We start from the raw sequence: 10271 nt of genomic DNA, 5'->3' as shown, positions 1-10271 counted from the left end.
GAAGGGCATGCCTTTAACCCGCACTTGGGTGAGGCAAAGACATAAAGCGTAACCATAATGTTTGTACCCTCACAATACCCTGAAATAAAAAAAAATAATAATACTATTCAAGCTTATATAACAGAAAAAAAAAAGAAGAAAAAAATCAAACAACCCCATCAATAAACGGGCAAAGGACATGAACACAAACTTTTCAAAAGAAGACAGAATAATGGCCAGCAAACATATTAAAAAAATGCTCAAATCTCTAATCATTAGGGAAATGCAAATCAAAACCACAATGAGATACCACCTAACTCCAGTGAGAATGGCCTCTATCAAAAAGTACCAAAATAACAAATGCTGGCGAGGATGTGGAGAAATAGGAACATTCTTACACTGCTGGTGGGACTGCAGATTAGTACAACCCCTGTGGAAAATAATTTGGAGATACCTCAAAGAGCTAAAAACAGAAATACGATTTGATCCAGCAATCCCACTACTAGGCATCTACCCAAAGGAAAAAAAGATGTTCTGTAATAAAGACATCTGCACTCAAATGTTTATGGCAGCACAATTCACAAGTGCGAAGATGTGGAAACAACCCAAATGCCCATCAACATGTGAATGGATTAATAAAATGTGGTCTATGTATATCGTGGAATACTACTCAAACTACAAAAAATAATGGTGACCTAGCACCTCTTATATTATCCTGGATAAAGTGGGAGCCCATCCTTCAAAGTGAGGTATCACAAGAATGGAAAAACAAGCACCACATGTACTCACCATCAAATTGGTACTAACTGATCAACACGAAGGTGCTCACATGGTAGTAACATCCGTAAGGTTCCAGTCACGTTGGGGGGAGGATCATGGGGGTGGGTAATCTCACAACCAATAGGTGCAGAGCACACTTTATAGGGGAAGCTCTGGCTTGGGTGAGGCATAGGCATTATGTGTAACCCAAATGTTTGTACCCACATAGAATTCTGAAATTAAAATAAAAATTATAAAAAATAAAATAAAATTGAGTTACAATTTTCCAGATTGTGAATTCCTCTGAGGCAGGAAGCCCATTTATTCTCCCATCATTAATGTTTATCATGGTATTTGGCACATAGTCGGGCCTTAATAAATGGTTCATGAATGACTGAGTGCATGAAATGCTTGCAGTACTTTGTCTAGTCACTTCTCTTTATAAAAGTACAGAGATATTAATACAGTCATTCAATCAACATATATGTGTTGAGTGCATAATATATACAGGATATAAAATGATTTCCAGCTATTTTGTGTTAAGTTATATTTTGAAGAAAACTTTAGACTAGGGAAGAAAACTTGTATCTTGTATCTGAGGGTCTTAGGATGGTAAAAATATAACATTCCTGAAGGTTAATCTTATCTTTTACTTAGAGGCAATTCACAAGGTAGTTACGTGAGTGTAAGATTCAATGTAGAGTTTGATGTCAAATGTATGGGGTGTCATATTACTATATTTTCTGAAGGGTACAATTTGGAACCACTCTCCAAGGATTTATGCATGAAGTAACAACCAAGCATGGCACCCAATAAATAGAGTAGACTGAACACTATGAAGACTGAAATTTTCCTGAAAATATGACACAATTGCTGTAGTCAGTGTTATTGAGCAGTGGGCAGCATCCTTGTGCATGAACTTCAGAATCTTTGACCCAGTTATTCCAGAAGTGGAAATTAATCTAAAGAAAATGATTCAAAAGAAGAAAAAAGTCTAAACAGATTTTTTAAAGCCACATAAACATAAGCAAGTACTAAACAAAATCCCAATGTCTAACAGTAAAAGAAGGTAATGTAACATATGATCTAGCAGGGTGATGGAACTCTAAGGCATTAACATAACACATACAAACATAATATGTAATACATGTAGACGTGTGGAAGAGTGTTAAAATGAGAAAATATAGGACATAAAACATTTCATATACAGCATGTAAAGTATAAATTTAAAAGAAAACACAGGTAAATTAAAAAAACTATGGTAGTGGTATTATAGTAGAAATCTTTATTTTCTTTTTAAAAACTATGGAACATTTTGCAAATTTGTGTGTCATTCTTGTGCAGGAGGTATGCTAATCTTATATGTATTGTTCCAATTTTAGTATACGTGCTGTTGAAGTCAGCACTATAGTTGAAATATTTAAAGTAAAAATTTTTACATGATTTAAATAAAAATAAGTGCGGTCTATATTCTTGTTCTTATTAATCTAATTATTTCCTCTCTGACTTTAGCACAAGTATTCCATTCACTCACTTGTTTTCAGAAAGCACCCAAACCTCCCCTCATTCATGTATGATATTAGTTCAGAGCAGAAACCTCTAAGAATTCCTTATGGTCCTTGACCAACTGCCCTTTATACAGCAAGTGCCAGATATATGTAGTTGAAGTCATTCCTTTTCCTTGAGCATATTTGCCTAAATGTTCTGAATGTAACACAATGTGTGCATTTCAATTCGACTCACATAAGTGGAGGGGTTTTCACAAAGCAATTATTTTTTTAAAAAAAATAAATTTTTATTGTGTATATTTAAGGTATAAAAATTATGTTATAGGGTACATATAGATAGGAAAAGGCCACTACAGTGAAGCAAATTAACATCTCCATCATCTTACATAGTTACCCATTTTTTGTATGGTGAGAGCAGCTAAAATCTACTGATTTACTATGAATGTCAAAATACAATTTTATCACCTATAGTTCTCATGTTGTGCGTTAGACCTCTAGACTTGTCCATCCTACATATATGCTACTTTGAGATGTGTCCTCACCTGAAAAATTTTCTTCACGCCAATCTTTGTTGATGTCCCTAGGAACAAAGGATGTATAGCAGCCTCCAGGAGATGAAATGTCCTCCTAATGCAGTCACTACAGCAGGGTCTTGCCGAGTGAGTTTTGGTGTGTTTCCTCCAGATACTGCTGAGCCGAGGCTTATAATACGGTCTTTGCCCTATGTTGGCAAAAAATTCTGGTTGTCAGCTCCAGTGGACTTCAACCCTTCCCCTCACAGTTACATTTTGAAAGAGTTGGCTTTGTAAAGTGGGGAGGCTGGCAGTGTGCACCCATAGCTTCTCTTCCACCCTGCTCTTTCCACATTGCTCTTTGCCCTACATGTTCTGGCAATTACTGTGCAAACCAAAGCTGTGTGAAACCAACAGACCAGATACTGGAAGGAGGGTCAGGTTAAGGAGGAAATCCCCCTCTTCTTGCCCTTCCCATTACCCTCAACAGAAGCAAGGCGGTGAGAAAGATGTGGATGAGGTCTGATTTGCAGAATCCAATCTTTTTTTTTTTCTGCGTATGCAGAAGAGCAAATTACTAGAATGGAGGGAAGGAAGCTGTTAGGATCCTCCCTTTTTAGGATAATCTGTGCCCTCTCTCCTGCTCGTTTTGAGGCTTTAGTGAAACATCCCAACAATGATTCAATGTGGGCACTTCTTAGTCTCATTTTATACAGAAGGAAGGAAACTGAGGCTCGGCATGTTTGAATTAGATAGGCATTAAGCCCAGAGCCTTTTCAGACCCAAGTCTCCACTACTCCACATTACCCTTGGTCTGCCATCCTCAGAAAAGAAAGGAGGGTTCATTGCAAAGATATTTTGGGTCTCAACTCCACCGTGTGAAACAACTAAGAAGGGAAATTTGACATTCTCCAGGTCCTTGTCCTCATCACCTTGTTCCTAAGTGAGTCAAAAGCTTCATTTTGGAGGGAAGAAGAGACACTTTAATCAAAGGTAGAGGGACAGAAAAGGCTAGTGTGGAGATAGCGGGATAAAAAGCTGGTGTGTCCCTTCGCTCACTGCACCAGCGCAGTGCAAATTTACAGGGCTTATTTTGCATTTACTTTCCTTGTCCTTTCTAGGAGTCCTGCCCCTCTTAGAACATTAATTCTGAATCTTTTCTGTTTGGATCGAAGTCATTTTCATCAGTAATTCCCCATCCAAGGCCAAAGTCCACTGAGATGGTTCTGTCAGTGTTAACATAGTGGAGCCTCGTGTGGAATTCGTATCTCACAAAAATTGACTGCAGCCGAAGATTGGGGTCCTTCCTTTACCCCAATAACGGAAACCTGACCCCTCCAGCCCCCTAATCCTTCTACTTCAGCTCTCACACTCACTCAGCCAGGCAAAAGACCAGGATTCAAGGGTGTCTGCTGCCCTCATATCTTGGACTAGTTTCTTAACCTCTCTGTCTTGTTGCCCCAGCTGTAAAAAGTATGTGTTGTATGAGGTAACCAGAGATTTTTCCTGCTCTTAACGCTGTGGTTATTATTTTGCAATGTTGTATGTGATAACAGACGTAAGCCTTCTCACACACTTCAGGATCAGGTGCAAGGGGAAAGGTTCAGAGCACCAGCATGACTTAGCATTCTAAGTGGTTTTCTCTGGGGTTCTGGCTGAAGGGCGGGCCATGATGACGGGGGAGCACAGCATAGTGGGTTGTGGCGAGGGTGATGGTCCCAAACTAACAGGGTGTGGATCTTAACTGTACCACTTACCTACTGTGTAACCTTGATTAAATTATTTCATCTTTCCTTGCCTCCACTAATGTATCAATAATTAAGTAAATAATAGTACTTACTTTGTAGGGTTTTGAGGGAAAATTAAGGGCCCTTCCTGTGCTCTGCCATGGCTGAGACAATCTGTGTGTCCTTTCTTACCTAAGAAGGGCCTGTCCTTGATCAGAATTCAGTCCACTTAGTTGCCCTTTGCCCTCACCACCCTACTGAATTTCAGAACATACGCGGTTTTGTAGTTTATCCAGCCTTGTCTCACCATCAGGGTGGGAGCTATAGCTTTTCCAGCTTTAAAAATCCTAAAAATCCTAAATCCTAAATATAAGCAGAACTGAGTTTGCCTTTCTGTAATTTAGATATGCATAGTTATAACTGCTTGGAAAATAATTACTTAGACAAGTTCCCGGTACATGGTAAGCACATAGAAATGTTGTATTAAATAAATAATGATCTACTATAGTGCATTATGCATGTACAAATGTGTGTGTAAAATATTTAGTAGAATAAATTTTTTCCTAAGGTTCTATGTCTAGTCCTTTCCATAAGGCTCATACTCGTGAGACAATGGAGAGAAAAATTTCTTTAAAAGTTTCCATGTTGTTCTACTGCAGAAATGTGTGTACTTCCTTACCCACAAAAAAGACTCATATTAAATCCCTTAATTCATCAAATCTCACAGACTCATTTTGGACTTTTCAGACTAGTTTGTCCTATATACCAGTGCATACATACCTACATTACAGCGTTAGATGAAGCTTGGCTCCATCTGGAGTTTCTGCTACCCAAAGATTATACATGGTAAAAATTACCAATATATAGACAGACGAGCTGGGCATAGTGGCACATGCCTGTAGTATACCAGTGCATACATATCTACGTTACAGTGTTAGATGAAGCTTGCCTCCATATAGAGTTTCTACTACCCCAAAAATTACACATGGTAAAACATTATGAAAATACAGCCAGACAAGCTGGGCATAGTGACACAGGCCTGTAGGAGGCTACTCAGGAAGCTGAGGCAGAAGGATCACATGAGCTGGGAGTTTGAGACCAGCCTGAGCAACATAGTGAGACCTTGTTTCTAAAAATTATACACACACACACACACACACACACACACACACACACACACACACATATATATATAGCCAAATGCTAACCCATGCTTTGATAACACATAAAAAGAATTAAAAAAAATAATCTGCATCTTACCTGGAGCTGATTTTGAAGTGTAAGAAAAATATTCCTATTGTATAGGAAAGTAATCTAGGTGGAAGTTAAAAGAGATGACAAATCCACACCAGGCATACTTCAAAATGTTCAAAAATGTTTCCTTCCTATGCTGGCGAGAGAGTTGTAAATTGTGAAAAGTCTGGAAAGATGTCCCTAAATCTGTTATGTCTTGAAGACTTGTAGAAGGAAAGGACACAACTTCATATCTGAGAAAGAAGCTTATTACTCAATGCTTTTCAGGCTGCTGGTGTGAAAGCAGGGCACATTCTCTCTTGTCCTGGTCAGGCAGGCCCCATATGCCTAAGAGGTAGAGCTTTGTCAGCATTCCTCTTTGTCACCTCCGTGACAGCCAACCTCAGCCTTGTCTCTGTGGCTGGCATTACATCCCAAAGTGTTCTTTACCTTTTTACCCAATGTCTGTGCGATCATTGTATCTTGGACATAAATAACTTGTTTTTGCTTTCATAGGAGGATAGCTGGAAAGCATTTGCCTTGAATTTCAGGTGAAACTTTGGACTTTTGACTTTTGAGTTGGTGCTAAAACAAGTTAGGACTTTTGGGGACTGTTGGGATGGAAAGATTGTATTTTGCAATGTGAGATGGACATGAGATTTGGGGGGCGGTGCAGGGGTGAAATGCTATATATTACATACAATTTGTTTGTCTCCTCCAAATCTCATGTTGAAATGTGGTCCCAGGTGTTAGAGGAGGGGCCTGGTAGGAGGTGTTTGGATCGTGAAGGCAGTCCTTGCAGTAATGGTTCTCCCTCTTTTAGTTCCCTGGAGAACTGATTGTTGAAAAGAGCCTGGCACCTCCCTCCCCTCGCTCTCATCCTCTCTTTCACCACATGATCTCTACATGCCAGCGCCTCTTTGCCTTGTGCCATGAGTGGAAGCAGCCTGAGGCCCTCATCAGAAGCAGCTGTGGCACCATGCTTCTTACACAGGCTGCAGAACCATGAGCCAAATAAACCTCTCTTCTTTGTAAATTACTCAGCCTCAGGGATTCCTTTATAGAAAGACAAATGGACTAAAATACTACCACCGTCTGTGGTAGCACATACTTCCTAATGTGTGACTAGAATCCTGAGCTCAGAAGAATATCCTGTCCTTATCCAGGAGTAGAGGACCTTAATTTATTTGACCCTTCCCTAGCAACTGTGAGTCTTTACTTGTGTCTCGAGATTGGCAGGTTTTCTTGTTACTCCACCAGCAGCTTAAGGGTTTTAATTAATAGAAGAGAATCCAGGCAGGGGTTGGGCTTCGTATTTTTCCCACAGTGACATTCCCTGCAAAGGCAGGCACTGTCTGGTTTTCTGTTTGCTCCCAGTCTTTACTGTTAGCACCTGGAGAACCCCCTGGAGAGAGTCTGAGTACTTGAAGCTACTCTTGAGTCTGGAGCTTCCCGAGATTTTCTATTGTCATGCTAGCTCACATTCAGCCTTCAACAATTCAGTAAAATTTTAACTGATTTCTATTTATCTGCTTGTATTGAAGCCACCATTCTTCCTGCACTCTGCCACAGGTGAGAAAGTCACTATATCGTTTCTAACCTCTGAAGAGTCTGCCCTTTTTTGGAATTCAGCCTATTTGGTTGTCCTGTGCCCTCAGATCCTGAATGAGTTCTAGAACATGTATGATTTTACAGTTTATATAGCCTTGTTTCATTGTTAGGGTGGGGTGGGAGCAATGATTTTTCCAGCTTTTTAAATTCTAGGCCGAACAGAATTAAGGTTCTGTTTTCTTAACTGAGATATTCATCTTCCAAAAGAAATTAAGTCTGTTCCATTACCCGTAACTACTTGGACTATATAATTTAAACTGATTGTTTTTGTGTGGAAGGGGCAGGTTATGGTCTGAGTTTATTTATTTTGTCAACTAAATTAAAGAATAAATGTGAAATGACTGTTTTACATGACCATTTCTTACGAGTAGGATTACCCACCGTCATAAGTCTACTCCACCTGAAGTCTACTCCACCTGTGTTATAATGCATTCCTGAAGGTTTTTTGCTTCAGCTTCTTTGTAAGGAGGAAAATTCCAGTGAGGATTCTAAAGAACTGAACATTTGGAAAGGTCTGAGAGGCCCAGAAGACAAGTAGTCTTTATCCTTGATTGGCATGGAAGAGCCAGATTCCCATGAGCATAAAGAACCCACACACTTCCCATAAGTATAAAGAACCCACACGCTTCATCTTGAGTGGAGCTGCAAGTTTATTTTCTCTGGGTTTTGACATGACAAGCAGTCTCAGTTACATCCCAAGAATATTTGTATGTCATCTTCCAGCACAAGGACATTTGTTTCACTTATAATTTGCTTACAAAAGAAATATTGTTGATAAGATTAGTGTGATATGCCATTGTCTTACTCTGTTCAGGCTGCTATAATGAAAACACTATAAGCTGGGTGGTTTAGGTAACAAATATTTGTTTCTCACAGTTCTGGAGCCAGTAGGAATATATCTGGCACCCTCCCACCATAATCTGTCCTCTTGTCATAGCACCACATGATCTGGAGGAAGGCCCCAACTCCCGGGCTTCTCTTTGGAGAGGAAAGGAGAGCACCGGCCTATAAGCCCAAAAGTCTAACTTTTTGGGGATGCCTTGTCCGAGGATTGGTTTTTGTCCTGCTAGAATCTGAGTGCTAATAGGAAAGGGACCTGGGCTGGGAGTCACTGAGAACAAAGGTGACAATTTGGACTGGTGCATACTCACTGGCAATACTCCAATTTAATACAGAGGATAAAGCCCTTAAAAATGTTTTAAAAGATCCAACTCTGTGTTATTTACAAGAGACTCACTTTTTATTTAAAAGCACACATAAGCTGAAAGCAAAGAAATGGAAAAAGATATTACAGGTATATGGTAACCAAAATAGAGCAAGTATGATCATATTTATATCAGAAAAATTAGACTTTAAATTAAAAAATTGTCCAAGGAGGCTAAAAGAAAATTATACAATGATAAAATGGTCAATATTCCCAGAAGATATAAAATTTATATATATATATGTGTGTGTGTGTGTGTATATATATATATATATATATATATGTATATATATATATATATATATGAACCCAACATCAGAACATCCAAATAAATGAAGTAAACATTGATGGAACTGAAGGAAAAAATGAACAGCAATACAATAATAGAGAATTAAATACTCCACTTTTCATAATTGATAAAACACCCAACCAAAGATTAATAAGAAAAAAGGAAACGTATGAGGACTCTTGGTCCCAGAATGGTGGCATAGAGGCAAGCTGGCTTCTCTGTGCACATTAAAAATAAAACAAAAACATAAACAAATACATAGCACTAAGAGCTACACCAGCCACAATCCAGAGCTTGAGTTTGAGGATAAGAGTTCCTGGGGCCACAGAGAAGAGGAAAAGCTCTGAGCAGACAGTAAGAGAATGGGACTTCCACAGTTACAATGCTCCTCCCACCGATTCTGCCACACACCAAGTGCACAGAGAATCTCTTTGCAATTCACAGTTTCTATACTGAAAAAAGTGAAAACAAGGTGGTCAACCAGCTTCCCCACCTTCTTGGGTTCTCTAGCAGGAGACATGGCCTTTCATTAACCATGAGTAGGACTGTGCCTGAAGAGAGAAATATTCTTGAGGATAGGCAGAGACAATCAGAAACCATCCTCATCCCCAGAAATTCTGCGATGGAACCCAGCCAAAGGAGATGCCAAATCAGAGTAGCTGCAGGAGGTCTGTTCCACAGGTACCCTGGGCACAAAACCCTAGTGAGCCTTCCCACACAGCAGGGTAATCCCTTTGGAACCTCCCTCAGTTGGGCAGTGTCTTGATCATTTACTAGAGTTGGGGCAAACCTAGGTTAAAAGTGCCACCTAGTTTAGAATGTTTATAGCAGCACAATTCACAATTACAAAGATGTGGAAACAATCCAAGTGCCCATCAATACATGAGTGGATTAACAAAATGTGGTATATGTATACCATGGAGTTCTACTCAGCCACAAAAAACAATGGTGATCTAGCACCTATTGCATTATTTGGATGGAGCTGGAGCCCATTCTTCTAAGTGAAGAATCACAAGAATGGAAAAACAAACACCACATGTACTCACAATTAAATCGGTACTAACTGATCAACACTAATGTGCACATATGGGAAGTCAGGGTGTTGGGCAGGTGAGGCGGGGGAGGAAGGGATGGTTAAATCCACACCTAACAGATGCGGTGCATGCTATCTGGGGGATGGGCACACTTGTCGGGCAGTGCAAAGGCAATTTAGGTAACCAAAGCGTTTGCATCCCGTAATACTCTGAAATAAATAATTTTAATAAAAAAAGAAGACATTGAGCAGTAGTGCTAGTGGTGACTGGTAGAGATGGAGGATATACCCCTGAATGTGGAGCCACAGAAGACAGTGAGGTAAGTATCACCCTGGATAAAATGATATTTCATATAGAATTTTAAATAACCATGATGAATGTCCATGCCAGACATTTCTTAGAATTCAGGAGTCTG

General features: G+C 39.6%; 1 protein-coding gene across 1 annotated transcript in view; it reads right to left on the bottom strand.

The window, feature by feature from the left end:
* Nucleotides 1-2989, bottom strand: part of LOC105810068 (glycine N-acyltransferase-like) — a 20897-nt gene extending 17908 nt beyond the window's left edge. The window contains exon 1 of the mRNA XM_012643980.1: nucleotides 2789-2989. The gene's annotated coding sequence lies outside the window, so the exon portion shown is untranslated. The remainder of the gene's footprint in view (nucleotides 1-2788) is intronic.
* Nucleotides 2990-10271: the final 7282 nt, after the last annotated feature.

This window comes from Propithecus coquereli, unplaced genomic scaffold (genome assembly GCF_000956105.1).
Source record: "Propithecus coquereli isolate 6110/MARCELLA unplaced genomic scaffold, Pcoq_1.0 Scaffold202, whole genome shotgun sequence".
NCBI lineage: Eukaryota > Metazoa > Chordata > Mammalia > Primates > Indriidae > Propithecus > Propithecus coquereli.
The sequence above is the reverse complement of the archived record's forward strand: the minus strand, read 5'-3'. Positions and strand labels throughout refer to the sequence as shown.